The following is a 12,784-nucleotide window of genomic DNA, read 5'->3' as shown; positions in this document are numbered from 1 at the left end:
ACGATAATAAACATGACTCGAAAAATAGTCCCAAATTAATCAACAAATCACCAATAAATGATTAAAATACGACTCGAAAAAGACTTTATATACCATCAGAAAATGGGCAAAAATGACTCGAAACTAATGCAGAGGAAGACTCATTTGTGATTTGTTTAGAAGAGTCGCCTGAGGTTAAGTTTTCCTCCCGACAAAGGAGTCATTTATGATCAGAAAATGAGCTCATATTCCAGCTTTTTAATCGTGCAGTCGGATCAAAAAAGACTCGAATTTGATTAAAATTTACATTTAAAATTTTGATTAAAAATGCTGGCTGGGTATAAGCTAAACACCTGCATGGATACAACTGAATATATCAGTTCCGACATTTTTCAACATTGAGTGAGTATGGATATGTAGAATGTAGTTTCAGTTACAAGTTGATACTGATACTTTTTCAAACAGGTATGATATGAGTTGGTATAGACAGAACGAAAGGAACATATTTGTTTATATCTGGTTTGTACAAACTGATATAAATGGATATTGGTGTGATACAATAAGTACTTATTGTATGTAGCCCAAACAAAATAGGAATTGAAAAAGAAAAATTCCCACAGAGCTGAATTTTGATGGAGATGTACATTTGTCATTAAAATAACGTCTTAAAATTATCTGTTGGTCTTATGCGTGGAAAAAAAATTATTCATGATCATAGGTCATATTTTTATTTTTTGTTTTTATCTCAAAAACGGTGATCCTTACCAAAAGTGACTAAAACAAAAGACAAAGATCGTAAAATTCTTGATAAGATATCGCTTTCCTAAAAGTCTCGTAATAATGATATGCACATATAAAACAGATATAACATATTTGACTCGAAAGTCAGGATACAAAATCTGGTTAGACCTGGTTCTATTGGGCCGACTACTACAAATCAAAAATGTGAATTTCGAATTTCTTCAGAATCATGGACCAATAACAAATTCTGCATGATGTAATGGAGGGTATATAAAGTTTGTCACTCTGTTTGTAACCCCTCGTAATAATAATTTAAGATCATATAATATGTACATATATATTCTTGATCAGCGTTCTTTTTCACAGACATAGTCATACCTGTCCTTCTGTGCAAATCACTTTAGTGTCCGAAGTATGTAGGTGGATAATACTTTGGTAAATGTATTGTAGGTCCATTCAACTTGGACCAAATTGACGAGCCGTTTTAAGGCCTTTTGAAGGTATTATAATTATGTCAACGTTTTTATATAGGCACATATAAATCGAAGCGTCACTATAAAAATGATGATGGTGGTAGTCCTATTGGACTGCCAAATCGTTTATTTTGTGTTTTCAAAGTCTAAAAACGCTTCTACAAAAACTAGTTTATATAGGTCCACATCCCGTATAACAGTACCACCATGTTTGACATTTTTCACGTTTTATCAATATTTTCAAAATACTTGGCCGTAATTTGGCATTAACGATTCTCAGTGATTAAAAACTTTTCCACCAAATATGCAACTGCTAACAAAACAAATATACCATTGACATATATGTTATGGTGAGAAATGTATTTGCATTTTAAATCTAGTTAAAAAATAACCACAAAAAACGCTTCAACAATTGGTTTGAGCGCGTGAAAAAGTGTATAAATCAAGCTGGAGAATTCTTTGGAATATAACAACTTTTATATTTTATAAATATCCGTATTTTCATTATTAGGGCGGAAGTAGCCCTCGTACATTCTACTCGCTGAAACCAGAAAAACATTCAAATTGATGCGTTCAGTTGTAACTGTTCATGTCTTTAATATATGTATCCCCTAAAAAAATTGTGGAAAATTTTGTTTTTTGAAATGTTCCTTAGAAGTAATTCACACAAGCCTGTTACACCTATAGTATCTGTTGGTATCTGTAGTATTTGAAAAATATCTGTTGTACAACAGATACTTGAGAACGAAAAAACAAATAAAGTTCTAACTCGTTCATATACAACACAGAACTGTTTCTATCAGTTATGTTATTGTGAGTATACACAACCCAAACAATATCATAACTGTTACACTCATTCCCACATTTATATCATATTATATCTGTTATGTATATGATATATCTGTTTTGTTGATACAAACAGTTATACCATTGCACGTGTTTAGTATAAGCAAATATCAGTATGGTTTGTAGCTGTATTTTTATACCCTCCACCATAGTATGGAGGGTATATTAAGTTTGTCATTCCGTTTGTAACACATCGAACTAATCATTTGCGACCTTATAAAGTATATATATTCTTGATCAGGATAAAATTCTAAGACGATCTAGCCATGTCCGTCTGTCCGTCCGTCTGTCCGTCCGTCTGTCCGTCTGTTGTAATCACTCTAGCGTCCGCAATAATTGAGATAGAGTGCTGAAATTTTGCACGCGAGGGTCTTTTTTCCATAGGCAGGTCAAGTTCGAAGATGGGATATATCGGTCCACTCTTTGGTATAGCCCCCATGTAACGGTACCTCCGGATTTGTGGTATTTTGACGTTCTTCGCCACATTTGCAGACCGAATTAGCTATAACTTGGCACTTAGGGTTCCTAGTGATCAACAAACTTATATCCCAAAGGATATGGGCATAGGTCCATGTTTTGGTATAGACCCCATATAACGGTACCTTCCGATTTTCCGTATTTTGAGAATTTTAGCCACAAATTTTAACCAAACTATCTGCAATTTGACATTTGAGGTTCTCAGTGGTCATGAAATATCTCCACGAAACATCGTCAACATTGGTCCATGTTTTGGTATAGCCTCCATATATCGGTACCTCCCGATTTTCGGTATTTTGAGAATTTTAGCTACAATTTTTAACCGAACTAGCTGTAATTTGCCATTTGAGGTTCTCAGTGGTCATGAAATATCTCCACCAAACATCGTCAACATAGGTTCATGTTTTGGTATAGCCCCATATAGCGGTACCTCCCGATTTTCGGTATTTTGAGAATTTTAGCCACAATTTGTAACCGAACTATCTGCAATTTGACATTTGAGGTTCTCAGTGGTCATGAAACATCGTCAACATAGGTTCATGTTTTGGTATAGCCCTCATATAACGGTACCTCCCGTTTTTCGGTATTTTGAGAATTTTAGCTACAGCTTTTAACCGAAATAGCTGTAATTTGACATTTGAAGTTCTCAGTGGTCATAAAACATCTCCAACGAAACATCGTCAACATAGGTCCATGTTTTGGTATATAACTGTACCACCCGATTTTCGGGAATTTTCAGTGGTCACAAAATTTCTTCACTAAAATTCGTCAACATAGGTCCATTTTTGAGGGTCTACATTGTTTTGATGAAACTACCCTCAATTTGACTCTTGAAGTTCCCTGCAGCTATAAAACTTTTTCGCCAAAAAATTTAAAGATACGTTGACTCTTTGATATAGCCCCGTAGGTTGTACCTTTCACCTAGCTGAACACATTTTTTTTAGATTAGATTAGATAACACTGTGCAACAAAATGGAGGTGAAAGTCTGGGGCACGGAAAATTCCTCTTGGGGAAGAAAGGCCTTGGTGAGTATATTATGAACCCCGAAAGACAGATCCGCCGTGAGTCGAACTTCCGCGTTATGTCGTGATGAAATTTTTGTTAGAGACCCTGTAGGCCATCAGGAATTAGCCTTATATCTTTGTTCACTGTTGCTTAAGTGCTCTACAAAATCAACAAACAAATATATAATGCTAATTCATGATGGCTTACAGGGTCTCTTGCAAAAACTTCATCACGCCCTAACGCGGAAGTTCGACTCACGGCGCATCTGTCCTTCGGGATTTTTAATATACACACACCAAGGGCTTTCATCTCCAAAAGGAATTATTTCTGCCCCAACATTTGTGTTCACAGTGTAATTTATGCAATAGTGGGAGGCAGTAGGCGTCTATCCATTGTCGAAAAGTTGTTCCACCTAAAATGGTGAAAGGACCCTAATTATTCCATTTTAATTAAGACTATTTTATGGTGGAGGGTATAAAAAGTTCGGCCCGGCCGAACTTAACGACTTTTTACTTGTTTTTTTTTTTAATTTCGAGTCATTATCTTGCGATGTATCTATTTGTCTAAGAAAAAGTAAACACTCCATTTGTATTTCCTGTATCATTGTGCGACGGGGAGCAGCCGCCACTACTTTTTTAAAAGACTGTCTACTCAGTAGACTCTACTGGCTTCTTTATTATTGGTTAAAAATCAAAATATTTTCAATTTGAATTTTTCGCCGAAATTTCATTTTGAGAGGGTAAATAAAAAGACGCGCGCCGCAGCCGATAGCTGTCCAATAGATCGTTGTGTGCTCTTACCGGAGTAATTTTCTCACACTCAAAATTTTCTTCGTCGTTTTTTTATACCCTCTGCCTATATACACTTTCATACGGTTAAAATGTACTTACTTACTTAGCTGGCCCATTACAGAAAATTTGTTCTATAGGCCGTACTAAGAAGAGATCTCCATTCCTCTCTATTTGTTGCTTCGCACTCTGGAATACCGCGCCTTTTCATCTCATCATCCACTTGTTTGCGCCATCTATTCTTTGGCCTGCCAATTCTACGTGCATCGCCAAGCGGTCCGTATTTATACGCCTTTTTAGCGGGTTCATCATCGCTCATTCTTATGATATGGCCTAGCCAACGCAATCGCTGCTAACCTACATTGATGTCGTTGTATAGCAGATACAGCTCGTGGTTCATGCGACGTCGATATTCACCGTCAACGCAGATTGGTCCGTAGATCTTTCGAAGAATTTTTTTCTCAAACACACCAAGCACTGCCATGTCTGCTTGCGCAAGTACCCAGGCTTCGGAGCCATACATCAGCACGGGTTGTATCAGTGTTTTGTAGAGCGTTATTTTTGTTTGACGAGATGTGGCTTTGTTTTTAAACTGCTTACTTAAACCAAAGTAGCATCTGTTGGCCAATACAATTCTTCTTTTTATTTCACAACTGATGTCGTTTGTTGTGTTTACGGAGGTGCCGAGGTAGACGAAGTCTTTTACTACCTCAATATTATAGGAACCAACTTCCACAGTCGGTTCGAGCTCAATGGACGCATTGCGCGTCGACACCATCAACTTGGTCTTCTCACCGTTTACCGCCAGACCCACTTTACCAGATTCTCCTTCGACCTTTATAAAGGTATCAGTTACTTCTTTTACTGATCGGCCCATGATGTCTATATCATCAGCATAAGCAAGTAACATGTGCCTATTGGTGTAGATTGTGCCACTTCTTTTGACGTTTGCCTGTCGTATAACCTTTTCAAGCAGGATGTTGAAGAGGTCACACGAAAGGCTGTCTCCTTGTCTGAAACCTCTTTTGGTACCAAACTCCTCGGAGAGGTTCTTTCCTATTTTAACTGAGGACCTCGTGTCAGTTAAAGTCATTTTGCAAAGCCGGATGAGCTTTGCAGGGATATCAAATTCAGACATGGCTTGGAAGACCTTTGAACCCAGCGGGCTGTCGAAGGCTGCTTTATAATCGACAAAAAGGTGGTAGGTGTCGATCTGCATCTCTTGGGTCTTCTCCAGGATTTACCGCAGGGTAAATATCTGGTCAATGGTGGACTTGCCAGGTCTAAAGCCGCATTGGTATGGTCTCGTTGACCATAGGCTATAGTCGTTCGCACAATATCCCTGACACGATCTTGTAGGCAATAGGCAGTAGACTTATGCCCCTATAGTTAGAGCATACAGTCTTATCTCCCTTCTTGTGGACGGGGCACAGGATACTCAGGTTCCAATCGTCGGGTACTCGTTCTTCCTGCCAGAGGGTGCTAACTAGCTGATGAATACACCTTATCAGCGTGTCGCCTCCGGTTTTGAACAACTCGGCTGGTAAGCCATCGGCCCCTGCTGCCTTATTATTCTTCAGCCGATTTATTGCTGTCTTCACCTCATCTTGGCTGGGCGGTATACATTCAATACCATCTTCTGGGATTGGGACTGTGGTATCTTCGTCGTCTTTGCTGCTATTGGATACCAACAGATTTGAAAAATGTTCTTTCCATATCCTGAGTACACTATCTGTATCAGTTACCAAATTACCTTGCTGGTCTCTACAGGAGGATGTACCTGTACCAAAGCCATCAGTTTGATGCTTGACTCTTTGGTAGAATTTTCGGACTTCATTCTGGCTCCTGTACATCTCGATTTTTTCACACTCCCGCTTTTCCATCTCTCTGTTTTTCCTGCGGAAAAGACGTTTCTCCTCTCACCTTTTCTCCCTGTATTTCTCTCGTACGCTACGCGTTGCTACGGATTGTAAAGTAACCGTATATGCCGCATTTTTCTCTTCGGTGGCAGCACGACACTCCTGATCATACCATGAATTCCTTGGTGGAGGTCTTTGGTATCCAAGTTAAAATGTGCCTCATCGAAATAATGGTTTTAGACCCCAAGTATGTTTGGACGAAATGTGTTTCAGACAATTTGGAGTCGATTAAGCAATGTCCGTCCGTCTGTCTGCCTGTCTGGCTGGCTGTAGCGCACGATAACTCTCGAACGGATCAACCGATTCGGTTCAAAATTTGCCTTTCGTAATATTTTGTCCAAACTTAATTTAAGTTCGAATATGAGTTATATCGGTCCACTCCTTCCGGTAACTCCCCCACCAAAGTTCGAAAATGTTCGGAAAATTTTTGCGCACGATAACTCTTGAAGGGAGTAACCGATTTGGTACATACTTTGCCCATCGTGAAACGTGTACCAGACTTAAATAAGGTTTCAATATGGACTCAACCGGTCCACTCCTTCGGGTACCTTCCACACATAATTTCGGAAAAGTTGAGTTTAGGGCCATCTCTCGAATCGCTTTGATTTTTGTTTTAGCAACTTGTGTTCACTGCCCCCCCATACGAAGGTAAGTGTTTCATTAGGGGCAAGTCCATACTTCCTGAGAAAATAGCATGAAAATTGCAAAAGACACCGTGTGAGGTGGTTGGAGCGCAATATAACTCTAGAACGGATCTGCCGATTCGGTCCAACATTTGGCCTTATTAATATTTTGTCCAAACATAGTTTAAGTTCGATGGTAAACCATATCGGTCCACTACTTCAGGTGCCTCCCCCACAAAAGTTCAAAAATGTTCGGAAAAATCGTTTGTATGGTAACTCTTGAAGGGAAGTGGCCGAATGGGTCCATACTTTACACATCCTAATATATCTACCAGATAAAAATCAGGTTGAAATATGGAATATATTTGTCTACTCCATCCGGTACCTCCCACACAAAATTTCGGATAAGTTCACCTTAAGACCTGCTCTCGAATCACTTTGATTTTTGTTGAAGCTACTTGCATTAACTGCCTCAATTACGATGGTAAAAGTTTTTTTTTCAGGGGCAAATCCATACTTCTTGAGAAAACAGCCCGATGGGTGTAAAAACCCCATAGGCACCATATGTAGAGTCTGGAGATCCACTTCCATAATGGTCAATATCGATCCATTCCTTTTAGTATCTCCTCCGCAAAACTTTTGATCTTTAATCCTAATCAACATTGTTGTCGGTTCAAACGCCCAACAATTTCAAAACCCCCTAAATGCATACAAATATTTTTTGGGAAAAAATTGTTTCAATATACACAGGCTGAGGGTGTATCTCTGTCGGCAAAGCCGACTGATACTTTTTTACTTGTTTTTATTATGAAAGTATGACACTTTGGTTATAACACTTTGTTATGAGCCGTTTATCTTCTCAGATGCAACATGACGATGAATCAAATCAGGGTTTTTCGTTTTTATCAATACCTCAAAATATATTTTTTAACCTTCTTTATTATTGTTATTTCCATGTTCGCCTTGTCTTTTTTCACTATCCACCACCTTAGAATGTTGTTATTTTTTGTTGTCAATTTCGATTTTGTTTTGAACAAACAAAATAACAAAACAAAATAGTAGAATGAAATACAAACACTTTCTAGTGTTTGGAACTGAGTGTTGAATTCTGTTGTTTTGTTGCTGTTGAAATCAATTCCATGTTTTTTTTTCTATTCTTGGTTCCATTCATTTTCACGATAACGCAGCGATAGTAATTGGCACGTCAGATATGCTTGGACGACAGACATGGCGTATGATGAGTGTGTTCTCTTAAACGATTTCCTATATATGCGGCAGAAATCAGCACTAACCACTCATCTACATATCGTCAGCGGGTATGCCTAGGTGTTGCATGCACATACTACATTTCTGTAAATACATGAGCAGATACCAATAAGTTTTTGTTCTTTAACTTTATCCATATCCAATAGACTGGTTTTAACTCAAAGGGAAAAAATCGATGTCGGTTTTTTTATGCGGCAACCTCCTAAAATGTTTAGTTTTGTTAAAAATTAAGATTACCAAAGTTTGAGCTCAACCGCCATATTTTAACACGTGCCACTGTGGCCTCAAGCTTTCCATGGGCCCTTTATATAGGTAATATTAAAATCGGACCCGATTTTCAAAAATTTTTTGTTTGTTTAGTTTTGTTAAAAATTAAGATTACCAAAGTTTGAGCTCAACCGCCATATTTTAACACGTGCCACTGTGGCCTCAAGCTTTCCATGGGCCCTTTATATAGGTAATATTAAAATCGGACCCGATTTTCAAAAATTTTTTGTAGGATTACTTGTTTAGCCACTACAAAGAACTGGTAAACTGTTTTCATCGATTGGACAATAAGTGTGGTGAAAAATGTTGACCTTTGAAATTTGAATGTCCTCTAAAAGGTCAAAACGATGAGAAAACGAAAAATCTAAATTGCCTTTTTACTCCATTTTGCCTATAGTTTCAAACGTATATAGTCCGGTTAAAGTGTAACAAAATTTTTTGAAAATAAGTCCATATTTACATTAGGCGATTTTCCTTGCGGCAATTGTCAGTTTGAAGGTGAGAGAGGTGGACATATGGTAACCCTTTGCCTCTCAACACCTTCTCTCACCGATAAACTGACAATTGCCGCAAGGAAAATTGCCTAATGTAAATATGGACTAATAAATAAATTTATTTTCATTTCAATTTGATGTACGTTTTTCCGGGCCAACCTATAAGCTTGCTAGCGAAGGAGGACCTCGTTAACAAATATTTTTTCCGAAACAGTTGTACGACTTTATTAATTATTCTGGTAATTTGGTAGTCTCTAGTACTCTCCGAGATATTCGGGTGAATATAACATTACCTATGTCAACAGGTAGATCAGTGGAAACCGCATTACATGAGGTAGTACACCATATAGAGAGAACCTTCGAGATTAAGTTGACGCAGTTTGCATCGACATCGAAGGAGCGTTCAACAACTTCAGCACCGAAACGCTAATCCACTCCTTAGACGAGTTTCAGGTAAACCGGGTCTTGAGGCACTGGATAGACCACAAGCTAAGGAATAGATGGGAATAGCGCTACAAGACGTAACAAAAAGAGACAAAGTTGGTCAGGGGACGCCACAGGGAGGAATACTATCACCTCTCCTATGGGTTACCACCATAAATAGTCTACTAAGGATCTTAACCGACGAGGGATTTGAACCCATCTGCTATGCAGACGACGTTATAATACTTCTTAGGGGAAAGAATCCAAATATACTCTGTAGAAGGGCCGAAACGGCTTTAAAAATAGCATATAGCTGGCCTAGACCGAGAGGTCTAAATGTCAAGCCGGAAAAAACAGAACTATGTCTATTCACTAGGAAAACGAAAATAGGAGCTTAGAAGAACCCGTTTTCCTTGATAAGATGATAAACATTTCTCCAACAATTAAGTACCTGGGAGTAATTCTAGACAGGAAACTTAAATGGCAAGAAAGGGCTAATAAAGCCCACAGTTGTTGGTCAACCTGCAGAAGGGCTATAGGCTCAAAATGGGGTTTCAATCTTACGATGACACACTGGTTATACAGAAGCTTAATTAGACCGCAATGAGGACTACACCAACTAGGGCTTTAGAGACAATTTTATTTGTCCACCCAATAGAAATTCAGGTAAGGTATGAGGCAGCCATCGCAGCTATAAGACTTAAGTCGATGAGCGAGTGGATCCGAAGAGACCACCAAACATACCACCAAAGCATATTACAGGTTACAACAGGTGAGTCAATAGATCATATTGTATCAGACCGTATACCTGAAAAAATTGAATCCGTCTTGTGTGAAATTTTAATACCGGACAGGGACATGTGGATCGATGGAACCCTGGAACGGATGCCAACTGGAAGCTGTGGTTTCACAGATGGGGCCGTTCTAGGGGGGGAGAACGGGTCTGGGTATATATATCGAAGACCAGGAAACTAGAATCTCCCTTCGACTGCCGGATCATAATACGATCCTACAGGTCGAAATCCGAGCGATCACAGAGTGTCTGAACTGGTTTAAAGCTAACACAAGGCCAATCACTGTAAACATCCTAACGGACAGTAAAGCGGCAATTAAAGCAAGACGGTGAAATCAAAAACTGTCCTGCAGTGTAAAAAATCAATCAACGACTATTCCCACCATGGTTCGGTTAACATTATATGGGTACCAGGACATAAAGGGATTAGGGGTAACGAGATAGCTAACTCCTTGGCAAGGCAAGCCAGGGAGCAAACTACGATAAGCCTAGATAATGCTAAGCCTTTAAAAGCGGCGCGTATAGAGTTAAAGGCATGGGCTGAAAACGCCCATACATCCCTCTGGAACACTGAAGGGAAAGGGAAAAATACAAAAATCCTCTGGGGAAACCCAGACGAGGATAAAACAAAGGAACTCCTTTTAAAGATTAAAAAGGACATTAGTAGACTGACAGGCATCCTTACAGGACACCTAGGGCTACAAGCACACCTGCACAAAATTGGTTGTGCAGAAAGCAGCGAATGTAGAGCATGCGGAGAGGACGACGAAACGTTGGAACACTATCTCTGTCATTGCCCAGCCTTCGCGACGCTTAGAAACCTATTTCTAGGAAATAACACTACACTAGAACTCCACCATATTAGGGCAAGCGAGTTCAAAAACTTAAGAGATTATATCAATGGCACAGAATTTCTTAACTGATAAATTTATTTTCTTTTAATAAATTAAGCAATAACAAATTTATTCCCCTTAGGCTTCCGCAAATAGAACGCACAACAGGCCTATCCTGGCTTAAGTGTATGTCCATACGGGTATGTGGCGATTCTTATATCGCCCCTTTGTTCAACCTGACCTAACCTAACCTATGTCAACAGTAATTACCCAAAATGAATTTAATAGGTCTCTTTAGCAAGAACAACAATGGGGCTATCGTTTGTTTTTTGTTGTCTCTTTAGACATACACCTTGTTTCTTCAGTTTTGATTTGGTTTCAATGTGTTTTAGACAAAACCCACCGGCCTTTCCAGGGATTTGGCTTTTACTGAAGATTTTTTCCCTCATTTTATAATTTCGACGGCAATCCCCTCTCTTCAGGGTAATAGAGCTTATTTCGACCCATCCATCAAGTAATTTTTATTTAATTTTTGTATAATATTGTTAGCTCAGTTAAACTACTAACCAAAACTTATTAAAATTTACTCGATTATGAGTCATTATTACATGTCTTCTTTTACCATTGGATGGATTTGAAAACACAAAATAAACCAAATTTGGAAGCATTAAAAATAAAACGTTGACGTTAAAAGTTAATGGCAAGAATGCGCTCTTTGAAATATAATGACTAGGGTTATGACTTTTTTACAACCTCATATCCCTGTATCATAGCGTGATGAGTTTTGCCATAAGATTACATAAAATCTTAATTATAAGGTGATTCGGTGAAAAACCTCACGCACAAAATGATTTTAAAATTTGAATTTATCAAAATTATGGACAATTTTTTGAAGTCACTGAAAACAGATATATAATTGAAAATAAAGTTTAGAGCCACATGAGATAATTAAAATGACATAAAATTTATTTGTCACTATTTGTCTTCAATTCTGAGAATCGTAAAAATGTCGTAAACGCTTTTATTAAAAAAATATAATTTTTTAACAAAAATCAAAAAATTTAAAATTTTTTCAAAGTGACTTTTTTCGCGACTTTTTTAATATTTGAATGAAATAAACTTTATTATAGTTATTAGTAGGTTCATATTTATTCATTCGTGCAACAAAAAATAATTTTTTGAAAAAAAAAAATTTCATTTCATATATTTGTTCAAAAAATTATTTTTTTAAAATCGATTTGTGCGTGAACTTTTTTTATATTTCAATGGAATAAACGATAGCATAGTGATTAATAGGCAAAAGTTCATTCATACCTGCTACAGGAAATCATTTTTGAGGAAAAATTTCAAAAAGTCATAACCCTAATAATGACCACTTTTAAGTTTAAGTTAACCGGAACGCTATAAATCTTTTCGTAAAATCCATACTTTAAGTAAAGAAGACTTATAATAATGGGGGTATATCGCTCATTTACTCAAAGAGTGACAGATTTCAAAAAATCAAGTTTCGAGAAAAACGCGTTTTAAGTTGCGGAATGAAATTTGACTTCCCAACTTAAAAAGGTTATTACACAAAAAATAAAACAACTATTGGGATCATATTTTGTAAAGATCTTGCCAGATATCGGTGCTAAATTTCTGTGCAAGATCAAGCATGATTCGAAATGTTTTAGTGCTTCATAACCTCAAAAAAATGTTTTTGTTGATTAATGCCAAACTCTTAGAAAACAAGCTGTAACTCGTTGAGTTTTAGAGATATCAACATGAAAATTTCACACAAGATAAAATAGAAGTCGTAGAAAAAATAGAAATTGCTAACTCAAAAAAACCGTTTTTTGAGTTATGCCACTATTTGA

General features: G+C 37.6%; 1 protein-coding gene across 18 annotated transcripts in view; it reads left to right on the top strand.

Annotated features, from left to right (window-relative positions):
- Positions 1-12,784, top strand: part of Spn (protein phosphatase 1 regulatory subunit spinophilin) — a 347,126-nt gene that overhangs the window by 136,289 nt on the left and 198,053 nt on the right. The window lies entirely within an intron of this gene.

This window comes from Musca autumnalis, unplaced genomic scaffold (genome assembly GCF_047663935.1).
Source record: "Musca autumnalis isolate F117 unplaced genomic scaffold, ASM4766393v1 scaffold_4, whole genome shotgun sequence".
Taxonomy (NCBI): domain Eukaryota; kingdom Metazoa; phylum Arthropoda; class Insecta; order Diptera; family Muscidae; genus Musca; species Musca autumnalis.
The sequence above is the reverse complement of the archived record's forward strand: the minus strand, read 5'-3'. Positions and strand labels throughout refer to the sequence as shown.